Raw genomic sequence first — 15,961 nt, 5'->3', positions numbered from 1 at the left:
TAGAAAAACATGCAGGAAATCTATGAAAGAGAAAATGTATTCAAATGTCATTAATGTTTTCTGGGCACTATCTTATACAAAGTTAGTTGCACTCTATTGCCCTGTACAAAAATTTCTCATCAATCTAACATGGACTGAATTCAATATCTCTAAACTTTGTCACAATAAGATGATCTACTTATACCTCTCTGTGTGTAAACAATGTGAGTTTTGTTATGAATAAACACCCATTGAGAACCTCTATGGGTGTTTCTTGATAACAAAATTAACTGTTAATTTCTGATAAATCAAGGATGCATAGACCTTGGCCAATTCATTTTTCATTTGCTAATTCTTATCTATCTCCAAAGAATTTCCAGAAAGCTTTGGGCAACCAGAAGAGTATGTTTATAACAAGGTTTCAATAACGCCCAGGACTTTCTGATAGGAGAGTGTTTCCAAAGGAGTAGGCTGAATCAAATTGCTGAGTTGTCTAGGGTTCGAGTGTAACTCCAGTCAGTATGACTATTATCAAAGTTTTACCCTCACCATATGGCATCTTTTTCTCTCACTTAGTTTATTATTCTTTTCCTTTAAGTTTCTTTCCCTCGCTTTGTCATCTGTGCAGTAAGATGCCTTGCCACCTATGTGGTAAAGCCAGGAATTCTGTGGATCTTTGGCTCTGCTTAGCATACCTTAATGTTGTAGATCACTGAGGTCTGCCCATGGACAAGGCTGAATAGCTGAATGAAAACTCTCTGTGGCCAAGCCCAAGTAATCAAGAGACTGATGGGTTTTGAAACTTAAATGTCCTTAGTTTTTCTGGTCGTGATATATATGTATATGAACTTTTTATAAGGACAGACTGCAGAACGAGTGAGTAAAGTTAGGTATGTTAGGTCCTGACCAAATATTATGCTTTTGAAAATAATCAACAGGAATTTAGGTGTTGTCTTAATCTGCCTGGGCTGCCATTATAACACAGACTGGGTGACTTGAACAACAGATATTTATTTTCTCACACCTCCAGAGGCTGGAAGTTTAAGATAAGGGTACCAGTATGGTCCCTTTCTGATGAGGGCTCTCTTCCTGGCTTGCACATGGCTGGCTGCCTACTGGCAATGTCCTCACATGATCTCTTTGGGTGTCTCATCTTGCGAAAACACTAATGATATCTGATCAGGGACCCACCCTTATGATCTCATTTAACCTTAATTACCTCACACATGGGGTTGGGGTTTAACACATGAATTTTAGAGGGACACAAATATTTAGTTCATAATGGGTATGATTGCATTTATGACAGGAAGAGAAAGGAAAGTACATCAAATGCTTTCAAAATTCTTCCACTCCTTAGGAAGTGAAACAGGAATACATCTAGACATAGTAGAAAAGCCACATTTTTAGTCCGTGTTTTGTTGAATAAAGATGAGAAGCGGCTATAGGGTGAAAAAGGGGACAAATAGAAAAAAGAAAGCCACACCCAATTAGTCAGGCCATTGCCTTTAAGATTGAATATACACTGAAAAAAAATCAGAACTAAAAGTTTATAAGTAACCTAATCTTTTTGTCTTATATGAGCAAGTCTTACTGAAGTTTTTTTTTGTTTTTTTTTGTTTTCAGCAATCTCCAATCTACTTCCAGATTGAACTGCAAATTGCTGCTTATGCTTTTCTCAGGCTGCTTAAAGTTTGAATTTCTGTCAGGGCTGCCAAGGAAAGACAAAGTCTGAACAGATCAAATCAGTACTGTCAGTTTACTGTGTCTATGTTATGAGGAATTAGCCCTAATGAGGAATGACTTCCCAAAGAAGGAGACCCAGATGGATGAGGAGACAGCTCATGAGTGCTCGCCTTCAAAAGGAGCTTCATGGTGAGTTGTGTATGAAGTAGGATTTATTTTTTAAAAGTTAAATATGGCATAGGATATAAAGTATTAGAGTGCAGAAGTTTCTTTACATTTACTGACAGAAGACTGCACTTAATCTAAATGACAACAATTTGCCATTGATAGAATTTCAGGAAGAAAAATAATTGGGTCAAAACAATGAACATACAAAATAACTGTGAATAGAGTTAAGGGCAAGCTATAGCTAGAAATGGCCAGACAAGGGGAATTTTGAGAGCTAATTATGTGAAAGTAAGAATATCATAATGAGCACTTTACTGATGATAATAAGATAAAGGAGAAAGTTAATATATGTGAAACTAGAACAATAGAAATTAGAAAATAAAAGGTGGCTTAAATCAAAATTAGTAAAATAGTAAGGTAATAATATTGACAATAAGGATAAAATTAGACAATAAAGAAATTTCAAAAAGAAAATGAGGAGATACATGCACTTTTATCGAATTTGGGGTACCAGAGAAAAGGTTTAGAAGGTACATTATGGCAGAAAAAGTTTTATTTGGTACTTACTACAGAAATCCTGTGACATATTAATATTGCTTACATAGATTTGCATTTGTGAATTTAAATATAACTTTTATTTATTTGAATATCTTATTGCAGACGTGTGATTTCAGGTTATTCCTGGTAGAGTTATTCTAATGATTTTATGCATTCAAGCATCTACTAAAATTCTATCCAAGAAAATCTACTAATATCAACTATAAACAATAGAAATACCATAGAGATTAAAACAGAAGTTACTCTTCACATATAAACTGCAACATTTCAAGAACTTTAATTTTTATGATATAAATTTATGTTAGGGTATCAATGAATGTCAGGTTTGAGTATTAAAATGTGAATGTGGTTGCAATAACAGTTTACTTCCTTTAATAGAGTAAATAGCTTCTGTGTGCTAACACTGTCCTTTGTATAATACAAATTTCTTTGCTCATAGTCTTTTTTTCACTGGAATTTGTCTCCCTACTATGTGATAAGTTTCCTTGCACTCTAATGCTCAAGCTATCCTGGGATGTTTCCTTTAATTAAAACGCTATTATGTAGGTAGATCGCTGTTCTACCAATTTGAGCTAAATATGCATTCACTGCTGAAATTAAAACTCATCTATGATATGTCTAGAAAGCTTATATAGCAGATTAATTAATGTATCAGAGACTTCCTGAGAATGAGACTTCTCATCCTAAACGATGAGAGAGTCTGGCAAATACTATTTGCCTGATAAGAAACCTTGAATCATGTCAGAGAAGGCAAAATCTCTTCTGGTTTCTTTTGCTCTACCCTAACCCTCTGCATTTTTTGTCCTAGGTAGCCACCATACTCCTAATTAATTAAATTTGTCCATTCTAGAGTTTTATAAAGGCTCATACTCCTAATTAATTAAATTTGTCCATTCTAGAGTTTTATAAAAATTTAGGTTTTTTTGTTTTGTTTTGTTTGTTTTTTACCTCCCACAAGTAAGTGAAAAAATACGAAGTTTGTCTTTCTGTGCCTGGTTTATTTCAATTAATGGCCTCCAGTTCCATCTATGTTGTTACACATGATAGTATCTCATTCTTTCTTATGGCTGAAGAATACTCCCTTGTGTCTATGTGCCATATTTTCTTTATTAATTCATTTGTTGATAGTCACTTAGATTGCTTTCAAATCTTGACTATTGTGAATACTGCTGCAATAAACATGGAAGTGCAGATATCTTGTCCATATGCTTATTTTCTTTCTTTTGGGTATGTAACTAGGAGTGGGATTGCTGGAACATATGCTAGCCCTATTTTTAGTTTTTTGAGGAAGTTCCAAACTGCTCTCCATAGTGACTGTACTAATTTACATTCCCGCCAACAGGGTACAAGTGTTCCTTTTCTCCACATCCTCTCCACCATTTGTTATTTCTTGTCTTTTGGATAAAATCCATATTAACTGTGATGTGATAATATCTCATTGTAGTTTTGATTTGAAGTTTTCTGATGATCAATGATGCTGAACAGCTTTTCATATGCCTGCTTGCCCTTGGTATGTCTCCTTTTGACAAATGGCTAGTCAAATATTTTGCCAATTTTTTGATCAGATTAGATTGTTTCCTGTACAGTTATGTGAACTCCTTATGTATTCTGGTTATTAATCCCTTGTCAGATGGGCAGTTTGCAGACATTTTCTCTCATTCTGTGGGTTGTCTCTTCACCTGGTGGATTGTTTTTTTGTTGTGCAGAAACTGTTTAACTGGATGTGATCCCATTTGTCCATTTTTGCCTTGGTTCCCTGTGCTTGTGCATCTCTTTACTTTCAGTTTATATGTCTTTACAGGTAAGGTGAATTTCTCGTAAGCAGCAAATATTTGAATCATGAATTTTTTTGTAATTTTTAAAATCCATTCAACAATTCTATATCTTTTGAGTACATAATTTAATCCATTCATGTTCAAGGTTATTATTTATATGTGAGGCTTTGTTCTTGTCATATTTACTGCTTTTGTGTTATTGTATATATTGTTTCCTTCTTTTTCTCACTGATTTTCATTGTAGTTTGGTGGATTTCTGTAGTGGTTCCATTTGAGTCTTGTCCCTTCTCCTTTTTGTAATTCCTTTGCCAGTGAATTTTATACTTTCCTATGTTTTCATGATGTTGATATAGTTTGGATGCCTTTGCCCTCCGAAGCTAATGTTAAAATATAATCCCCAGTGTTGGAGGTGAGGTCTAGTGGGAGGGGTTTGGGTGATGGGAATAGATTCTTCTTCTTCATGCATATTTGTTGCCCTCTTCATAATAGTGAGTTTTCACTGTATTAATTCATGTGAGAGCTGGTTGTTTAAGAGTGCAATATCTTCCTCTCTTCTCTCTTGCTTCCTGTAATGCACTGTGACACACTCACTCCCCCTTTGCCTTCTGCTGTGATCTAGGTTTCCTGAGGCCCTCTTCAGAGCAAATGCCAGCACTGTATATCTTGTACGATCTTCAGAACGATTAGTCAAATTAACATCTTTTCTTTATAAATTACTCAGTCTGAGATATTTTCTTACAGAAATTCAAAACAGACTAATAGAGATGGTAATTCTCATTCTTTAGTTCCCAGGATTAAGACTCTCTTGTTCATTTCTTGTAGGATTGGTCTAGTGGTGAAGAATTCCCTTAGCATTTGCTTTTCTGGGAAAGACTTTATTTCTCTAAAGTGTATTTTTGCTGGATACAGTATTCTTGTCTGACAGGTGAGTTTTTATTTTTTTTTCTTTCAGCACTTTAAATATATCATCCCATTCTCTTCTGGTCTGTAAAGTAGCTACTGAAAAATCTACTGTTCATCTGATGAGGTTTCCTTTATAGGTAGACACCTTTGTTGTTTTTAGAATTTGCTCTTTATTTTTGAATTTAGACATTCTGACTATAAGGTGCCATCAGGAAAACATTTTTGCATCTTATCTGCCTGAGGATTGCTAAAGTCTCTATATAGAAATGTTTAAATTTATTTCCAGACATGGGAAGTTTCCATCTATTATTTTGTTATATAGATTTTCTATTCATTTATTAGTCTCCTTGCCTTTGGGAATGTCAATAATTTGAGTAGCTTTTCATATTCCTGTTTCTGATTTCATATGCCTTAATATAAAAAAAATTCAACTGTTTCATGTTGTCCCAAATGTCACAAAGATGTTGCTCATTCTTTTTTTCTCTTTATTTTTGTCTGACTATATTCATTTCAATTGAACTATCTACATGTTATGAGATTCTTTATTCTGTATATTCTAGTATCTTGTTGAAGATTTCCAATGTATTTTGTATTTCCCTCAATAAATTGTTCAGTTCCAGAATTTCTATTTGGTTCTTTTTAAAAAGCATCTATCTGTTTGGTAAATCTCTCATTCATATTCTGAATTGCTTTCTGCTTTTTTTTGTATTGTTTTTCAGGATTCTGTTTTATCTCTGAGCATTTTAAAAATCAATATTTTGAATTATTTGAATTCTAGGATTTCAAAAAAAATTATTTGATGAAGACCTGTTGCTGTAGAATTATTGTATTCCTTTATAGGTGTCATATTTTCTTGCTTTGTTATGTTTTCTATGTTTTTACATTGAAATCTCCATGTCTGGTGTAATAGTCATTTCTTCCTGATCTTGAATTCACTTTTGTAGAGAAGAATTTTTTCTGTGTATGTATCTGTGATGTTGGTTAGGTGAGAGACTTTGACTATAATTCAGGGTGCATGCACTCATGTGTCCATGTGATTTCTTTGGCTAAAAACTGTTAGTGTTGTGATTCGTTGGTAAGTAAGGGTAGGGATATTAGTGGAGGCTGTGGTGAAGTTGTGCTGGGGACTTGGATGCCAGATGGGCCAGTCTTTAGGCCCCAGTATTGGCAGTGATGGATTGAGCATGCCTATCTTTGTGCCCCTAGGCAGTGTAGGTAGGCACCTGGGTTGACAGTTACCAGTAGGCCAGTTCTTGGGCTGGTGGTTTGCACAGTGTGCTAGTGGCTCAGAAGGTTCTTCAGTTTCTGGGAAGCTGGCATTATGGGCATGGTGGCAGTAGCAGTGGTGGGACAACCCTCTGGGTCCCAAGCAGGGTGAATTGGTGTTGTTGGTGGCTGTAGAACAGAGTTGCCCCACACAGATGCAGATGCATTACTCTCAGATCTTCTGTGCTCTGCAGCAGCAGTGTCGCAGCACAGAGAAAAGTGTGGGAAGAACCCTGCTCTTTTGCACCTGAGCCTGGATAATAAGGCCAACGATGAGTAAGTCTCAATCTCCACTCACAGCCTCAAAAAGGCAGCCCTCCAGCTCGCTTGCCCTAGCCTACAGTGACAGCAGTAGTGGGCATGCAGATGGGTAGGAGAGATCACACTCTATATGGAAGCCTGAGCACACAGTTTGCTTCTCCACTCAGAGGGGGTTTTTCCCCTCTGTTTTCAAAGCCAAGCACAGAGTTTATGCCACCAGAGAGAGTGGTGTTTTGTGGCACTGCTGGGGTATGGACACTTCAAACAGGCCTGGATGCGGAGCTTTCAGGAACTGGGAAACGTGCTTTTTTTTTTTTTTTTTTTTTTTAATGTCTCAGGGGCTGCCTTTTTTGTTATGATGCACCATCCTTTCCCCAGAGAGTAGTAATCCCTGTGGGCTACAGTAGTGGGGTCCCTACAGCACCTTTGGGTCTAGCCAGCATTGTGCTGTGGCAGCCTTCTGGGTGGACAGTGAGGAATACCAGTGGGAGCTTCCAAGATGTGGAGATATGGGGATAGTGGTTCCCAGGGCTAGATGTAGTCCTATGATGGCTGTACTCCCAAGTATCACACTGGCACAGCCTCTCAGGTCTTGGTGCCATGGGGAGAGGGGGTTGTGTTTTGTGACCCAGCATGAGTTCCCTGTCTTCTGCAGTGCTCTCATTGGGTCTTCAAATCATCATCCACATTACTGTCAGGGTTTGGATCACGACAGGCAGTGGGTGTAGGTGGGTACCTGCTGAAGTGGTAGTGGCAGGTTAACTCAACCCGACTTCAGGTCCCCAGAAGTAGTGCTCAGGTGCCAACAGTAAGTAGTAGAGGGGGCTGAAAGATCCCCAGGGCACTGGATGGCATATTAATCACTGAAGGAAGTGAGGTAGGCTGGTCAGTCCTGTTCTCAGCCCCACCTCCCCATGGTTCATGCAGGTGCTGGCTGTGGTTGGCAGTCACAGGGTGATCCCAAGACCCCCAGCAGAATGCTCAAGTTGGATACAAGAGCTGCTGGGGAGGGCAGGGTTACCTTCAGTGGCAGCAGCTCTAGGTAGGCAGCTGGAGAGCATGTATTTTGACCCCAATCACAACTGTGGGTAGGGCAGCCTGTCCTTGAGTGCTTATAAAAATGTGGCAGTTTCACTGCTTAGGTGATATGGTTTGACTCTCTGTCACCACCCAAATCTCATTGCAAATTGTAACCCCTACATGTTGAGGGAAGGTCATATAATCCCCACATGTCAAGCAAGGCAAGTGATTAGATTATCGGGGTGGTTTCCCCCATGCTGTTTCTGTGATACTGAGCAAGTTCTTACAAGATCTAGTGGTTTTATAAACGGAAGTTTTTCCTGCAGTCACACCTGTGCTCTCTCTCGCCTGCCACAACGTAAGACATGCCTGCTTCTACTTCCGCCATGATTCTAAGTTTCCTGAGGCCTCTCAAGCCATGAGAAACTGAGAGCCAATTAAACCTCTTTTCTTTATAAATTACACAGTCTTGGATATATCTTTACAGCAGTGTGAGAACAGGCTAATACAGTAAATTGGTACTGGGAGTGGGATGCTGCTATAAGAACACTTGAAAATGTGGAAGCAACTTTGGAACTGGGTAACAGGCAGAGGCTGGAACCGTTTGGAGGGCTCAAAAGAAGGCAGGAAGATGTGGGAAAGTTTGAAACTTCCTAAAGATTTGTCAAATGGTTTTCACCAAACTGCTGATAATGATATGGACAATGAAGTGCAGGCAGAGGTGGTCTCAGATGAAGATGAGGAACTTACTGGAAACAGAAGTAAAGGCCACTCTAGCTATGCTTTAGCAAAGAGACTGGTGTCATTGTGCCCCTGCCCTTGAGATCTGTGCAACTGTTAACTTGAGAGAGATGATCTGAAATTAGAACTTATGTTTAAACAAGAAGCAGAGCATAAAAGTTTGGAAAATTCGCAGCCTGACAATATAGTAGAAAAGAAAAACCCATTTCCTGGAAAAGAATTCAAACCCACTGCATAAGTTTGCATAAATAAGAAGAGCCAAATGTTAATCCACAAGACAATAGGGAAAATGTCCTCAGGGCATGTCAGAGACCTTCACAGCAGCCCCTCTCATCACAGACCTGGAGGCCTAGGAGGAAAAAACAATGGTTTCCTGGGCTGTGCCTAGGGCCCCACTGCTGCTCTGTGCAACCTCAGAACTTGGTGCTCTGTATCCCAGCTGTGGCTAAAAGAGGCTGACCTACAGCTCAGGCTGTTGCTTCAGAGGGTGCAAGCCCCAAGCCTTGGCCACTTCCATGTGGTATTGGGCCTGTGGGTGCACAGGGGACAAGAACTGAGGTTTGGGAACGTCTGCCTAGACTTCAGAGTATGTATGGAAATGCTCGGATGTCCAGGCAGAGGTCTTCTACAGGGTGGGACCCTCATGGAGAACCTCTGCTAGAGCAGTGTGGAAGGGAAATGTGGGGTTGGAGCCCCTACACAGAGTCCCCACTGGGGCACTGCCTAGTGGAGCTGTGAGAAGAGGGCCACCATCCTCCTGACCCCAGAATGGTATATCCACCAATAGCTTGCACCATGTGCCTGGAAAAGCTTCAGACACTCAACATGAGGGTGCAGGGATTACCCTGCGAAGCCACAGGAGCAGAGCTGCCGAGGCCTTGGGAGCCCACCTCTTGCATCAGTGTTACCTGGATGTGACACATGGAGTCAAAGGAGATTATTTTGGAGCTTTAAGATTTAATAACTGCTCTGCTGGATTTTGAACCTGCATTGGGCCTGTAGCCCCTTTGTTTTGGCCAATTTCTCCCATTTAGAATGGGAGCAATTATCCAATGCCTTTACCTCCATTGTATCTTGGAAGTAGTTAACTTGTTTTTTAATTTACAGGCTCCTAGGTAAAAGGGACTTGCCTTGTCTCAGATGAGACTTTGGTCTTGGACTTTCAAATTAATGCTGGAATGAGTAAAGACTTTGTGGGATTGTTGGGAAGGCATGATTGGTTTTGAAATATATAAAGGACATGAGATTTGGGAGGGACCAGGGTGAAATAATATAGTTTGACTCTGTGTCCCCACCCAAATCTCATATTGAATTTTAACCCCTACATGTCAAGGGAGGGACTTATAATCCCCAAATCTCAAGGGAGGGAAGTGATTGGATTATGGGGGCAAATTCCCCCATGCTGTTCTTGTGATAGTGAGTGAATTCTTATGAGATCTGATGGTTTTGTAAATCATAGTTTTTCCTGCACTTACACACATGCTCCCTCTTGTCTGTCACCACGTAAGACATGCCTGTTTCCCCTTCTACCATCATTGTAATTTTCCTGAGGTTTCCACAGCCATGGGGAACTGTGAGTCAATTAAACCTATTTGATTTTAATAAAGTACCCAGTCCAGGTATGTCTTTATAGCAGTGTGAGAACAGACTAATACATTGGGGCAGCTGGGTTGCTGCCAATGTCTCATGCTTCAACCAGGGTGACAGCAGCCAGCTGTGGTGGTGGCTGTAAGTATAGGAAGTCAGTGGGGCTCTAGGAATGAGAATATGCAAGGACTGTTGGGCCCAGGGCCTGATGCAGTCTGGTGTGGGCTGGGCTTACAAAATGGCACTATACAGTAGCTGCCTAAAACTCAGGAGTGTGTGCAGCCCAGTGTGATCTCCCTCTCTGGAGCAATTTCATCCTGCAGTCGCCAGACAGCTCCTTATGTCAGTCTCAAGGCCCATGAAGGTTGAAGGGCTTTCCTGTGGATAGGATTGCGGGATTCTTCATTGGGATTATGGAGCTCTAAGGATCCGTCACCTTCCCTTTAGCCACATTGCGGAGCATCTCCAGGCTTGCAGTTGTTCTTGGTTTAGCAAGCTCTCTCACTTCCCTCTCCTTCCTTGCCTTAGGTTTTTCCCTTTCACTTCTCTGTTGAATTTTAGTGTTCCCTTAGATGATATATTCAAAGTGTTATTATCTAATTGCTGTTTTGGTTCTTTGTGGAGGAGACAAGTAGCAGATGCCTCTAATCAGCCATCTTGAAGCCCCTCCCCAACATATATTTAACAGAGGAAATATTTTAATTTTGCTAAGGTCTCTTTTATCAATTTGTCCATTTTTTAAGTTTAGGTTTTATATTTTGTATTTAATATCTGTATTTATATTTCAATTCTGTATACACATCTTTTTCCTATTCCTAGCTAAAAAATAATTTCTCCTACATATTTTTCAAGAAGTTTTAGTTTAGGCCTATGCTTTATTAAATATTTATTTATATTTTAATTCTGTGTGAATACCCTTTTCCTATCTCTAGCTAACAAAAAATATTCTTCTATATATTTTTCAAGAAGTTTTAGTTTGGGCCTATGCTTTATTAAAGATACAGTTTATGGCCTGGTGTGGAGGCTCATGCCTGTAATCCCAGAACTTTAGAAGGCCAAGGTGGGAGAATCACCTGAGGTCAGAGTTTGAGACCAGTCTGACCAACATGGTGAAACCCTGTCTCTACTAAAAATTAAAAAATTAGCCAGGCATGGTGGCGCACACCTGTAATGCCAACTACTCGGGAGGCTGAGGCAGGAGAATTGCTTGAACCTGGGAGGCAGAGGTTGCAGTGAGCCAAGATCATGCCATTGCACTCCAGCTTGGACAACAAAGTGAGACTCCATGTCAAAAAAAAAAAAGGATACAGTTTATGTATATGCCACATTTATAGTTAATTTTAATTTTTATGTATGGTGTGATATAGTCATTATCTTTTACATGTATATGGAGTTGTTCATATACCATTTGTTGAAAAGGTTATTTTTTTCATCATAAAGTACTCTCCTGGCTTTTCAAAAACCGATTGTCTTTGAATGTCTCTTTCTGGTCTTTATATTCTGTTTCACTAATTAATGTGTTCAGACTTATGCCAGTACCATGGTGTCTTGATTATTGTAGCTTTATACTTTAAAATTTGGTAGCATAAGTTCTCTAATTTTGACTTTTTTATCTTTTCAAAATTGTTTTTGCTATTCTAGAAACATTTCACACTTCTATCAGGAACTTCAGAATCAGTATGTTAATTTCCACAAAAGTCTTCTGGGACTTTGAGATTGTGTTTCATTTCTAGATGAATCAGAAGGAAATTACACTTTAATAACATCAAACTTTCCATGAATATAGTATATATTTCAATTGATTTATATTTAGTATATAATCCACGAATATAGTACATATTTCAGCTTATTTAGGTCTTCTTTAAATTTTCTCAGATATGTATTGTAATTTCCTATGTGTAGATCTTCGCACATATTTTTTAAAAATATAACTAAGCATTCCTTGTTTTCACTGATATTTTTGAAATAATGGTTTAAAATTTATTTTCTGATTGCTTGTTTCTAAAATAGAGAATACACCTGATTTTTATATATTTCCTTTGTATTCTGAGATATTGCTAAATTCTCTCATTAATTTTAATAGCATCATACCCTTTTAAACCATATGTGATCTGTCCATCTTCCTTTGTAAGAAGATTAGCTCTCTTCAGAGTCTAAAGTGTACTTTAGAATTCTTCTTAAGTCTAATTCATCAGAAATGATTATAGCTTTCCTCACATATTACTTCCATCTACCTTATTAGCCTCCAAAATTATGGTATCTATTGCTCATATAAAATACATATAAATGTTTTAATAGCAATCTGTAAGCTACTTGAAGCAAAGATTCATCCAGATCTTAAAAATTCCCACCTCTACAGCACTCTTAAAAATAACTTACCCCTTGAGACATCCTTATGATAATGAAAAAATATAAACACCCTAATGACATTGCTAAAATATTAAACAATTTTCCATCATCCTTTAAGTGACAAAAGAATGAAAATTCCTCTAGATAATTATCCAAACACTTCATGAAATATAGTAACCAAAAAAATTTATAATATTTCTATGAAACCCAACTACAAGACATAATTAAATGTTCAAAGTTTAAAAGAGCTTACTTGTATTTTGTTGTTGTTGTTGTTTTGTTTTTTAAGACAGAGTCTCGCTCTGTTGCTCAGGCTGGAGTACAATGGTGCGATCATGGGTTACTGCAACCCTTGGCTTCCTGGATTCAAGCAATTCTCCTGCCTCAGCCTCCCAAGTAGCTGGGACTACAGGTGCACACCACGACATCCAGCTAATTTTTGTATTTTTAGTAGAGACAGGGTTTCACCATGTTGGCTAGGCTGGTCTAGAACCCCTGACCTCAGGTGATCCTCCCACCTTGGCCTCACAAAGTGCTGGGATTACAGGCATGAGCCATCACGCCAGCCTTACCTGTATTTAAGATGGGACTAATGGAAAGAATTTGGTGTATTTTTTATTTATTTATTTATTTTTATTTATTTATTTGAGACAGAGTCTCACTCTCTTGCCCAGGCTGGAGTACAGTGGTGTGATCTAAGCTCACTACATCTTCCGCCTCCCGGGTTCAAGCAATTCTCCTGTCTCAGCCTCCCGGGTAGCTGGGACTACAGGTGCATGTCACCATGACAGATAATTTTTGTATTTTTAGTAAAGATAGGGTTTCACCATATTGGTCAGGCTGGTCTCGAACTCCTGACCTCAGGGGATCCGCCCACCTCGGCCTCCAAAAATGTTGGGATTACAGGTGTGAGCCACTGCACCCAGCCAGAATTTGGTGTATTTTAAAAGCAACATAATATTTTGCAATAACATAAAACATATTTTGGATAGCATTAAATATTATAGTAATATTTAAAATATTACTATATAATTGGATGCCTGTTTATGAAATCATAACATTCCATTTCAATGATCTTTTATATTTTTTAAAAAATCCATCAATGTACATACATTTGCTCACCTTTCCGTAAAGTAGCAGCAAACACAATGAGAGCAAAAGTTGACTAGTTTCCCTAATTGTTCCAAATAGATACAAAACACTCAAAAAGGCAGTAATAAATTACTTTCTATTTCAATATTTTTTTCCTCTCATCACACAGTTCTCTTGTTCTCACCCCCTTTTAGTTTCATGAAAAGGGCTGTGAAACTTTAGAAGCAAAGAGGAGGGCTTCTACCAAGTTTAGAAAAAACTGTCTAGGATAGAAGACTTTGCACTCATTAGGAATTACCCGATATGTACTCACTAAAGTCCAAGGGAGCATGGTGAGCACCATTCAATAAGCACTAGACCAATCGATGGTCATGATTGTTCTAATATAATCCCATTCCTCTTGCTAACTCTTGATTTATAAAATGGGTATATGACCCAGTTCTCACCAGTAGATGTATGAGAGGGAGACTGCTGGAGTAGATTCTAAGAATATTTTAAGTTATTAAAAGTGATATCCTCATTAAGAGATACTATATCTTCTATTTTCTGATGTTTGTATCTGGATAGGATATCTGAAAGTATTGTAGCTTTGCTTTATGCCTGATGATAAAACCAATGTTGAGGCCAGCAGAGTGGAGAGATAAAAATAACCTGGATCCTTGTGGATAACAGTGACTGAATTAAATAAACCTCCAAACCATCCTACCTCTTGATTTTCTGATACATGAGATAATAAATAGCTTTCTTATTTAAGACAGCTTGAAGCAAGGATTATTGTTCATGTGGCTGAAGCATCATAATCTATACAAGTGAAACCAGAGATTGAGGTAGGTTTTTGGACACACTGCTCACCAAGACATTTTGTGGGTTTACCTTTGACAATATCCTAACCTTCAGTACACCAAAGAGTCAGTGAGAGAAGAGCAAATTATTTCTAGATTCTCCTCACTAGGATGGGATTTCCTGCTAAATTAGGTCAAGCTCTCACCTATTCAGGGAATAAACACCTATCCGAGGAATAAATTATGATTCACAGTTGGGCAGGAGAACAGTCAAGCATTAGTGATTCCTGGGTATTTCACTCATTTCTATTGTCAATTTGTATCAGATACATTATGTCAAAAATGAATCCCTCTCTCTCCCAGAGAAAACTTACAATTCCCAGTGCACAGTGTTAACAGTTCATAGCAGCTGTCTTGCCCTTTTCTGATTTGTATTGTATCCCTAACTCTAAGTTGCTTAGCCTTTTGGGAGAAAACTACCAAAAAGAAAGAAAAAAATGATGAAAATTCCAATATTTATAGCAAGATGGAGAAGGGAAACTCTTAGAAGAATAGCGGAGCACTGAAATGATATGCAACATGAAAAGATAATTTGGCCAATTGATCAGAAAATTTGGAAATATATACCCTTGATCCCTTTCACTCATGAGTTGCCTACAGTATCTACACTAATTCAATTAGGAAAGGAAGCAAGAACAAAGGCAGCACCACTGAACTATATAATATACACTAAGTGCATTAAAAGCATTTTATAAATTATTTCAAATAGCTTAGACTCACAATTGACTTATATGATGCACATGAAACTATGTCATTTTATCCTTCAGTCTCATTTAATGAAAACTAGAAGACAAAATTTTCTAATCAACACTTGAAAGGATAATCAAATAATCATCATCCTTGAGTTGAGTGAAATTAAGGAAGAAATAAGAACCAGATAAAATGAGACATTTTCCATATTCCATCTTCAGCACATTTCTCCACATTTCCATTCTCCTAAGTAAAGCAAAAGTAGACATGGTTTTACAATGCATATGTGTAGTGTTTTACTGTCATTTGTTTTTTAACCAAGGACCATACTTAGATTTACTCATATTTGAGGTCTAAATTTGTAAGGAGCACAGGAAAATATTAATCAGGTACTTGGAAAGCTTATTTGACTTAGCCATGGTTCATTACGAGCTATATGAAATAAGAAAGTACAGATTATTCTGTTTGACTTGGCAGTGCAAGTAGAGAGAGCATTCTAAAAAGAGTTTTAGAAAAATTCATAAATACTTCCCATTGAGGTACACCGCTAAATAACAACACCCCATTTATTAAAGGCTTACTCACTCTGTTAAGAAATTCTAACCAACAAACATGTATTATTTCATGGAATTTTTACAAAGCAATATAACATGATAGGTATTATTTTCAGAAATGGAAACAGAAGTTTAGAACAATTAAGTAATCACTCATGATCACACTGCTTATTAGTTTCGGAGCCGGAATTTAAACTGAGTTTCCTTGAACTCAACTTGTGTAATAATAAACAATAAACTACTTGCCCCATCGGTAATGGAAAATATGTTTAAAAATCTATTTAGCTAAATAGTAGTAGGTGCTGGAAGAAAAGATACAATTTGTATCTTCACAATTTATTTGAAGGAAGAATACGTACATGTATAAGTGTTTGCTACTTAGAGAAATAAAAAATATTTTTATACAGAAAACAACATGAGAAAACAAGTCATGCTAATATAATTTAGAATTGTTGTTTATAATGGAAAACATAATTAATAATCACATTATAAT

Source organism: Pongo pygmaeus, chromosome 5 (assembly GCF_028885625.2).
Source record: "Pongo pygmaeus isolate AG05252 chromosome 5, NHGRI_mPonPyg2-v2.0_pri, whole genome shotgun sequence".
NCBI lineage: Eukaryota > Metazoa > Chordata > Mammalia > Primates > Hominidae > Pongo > Pongo pygmaeus.
Note: the sequence above shows the minus strand (reverse complement) of the source record.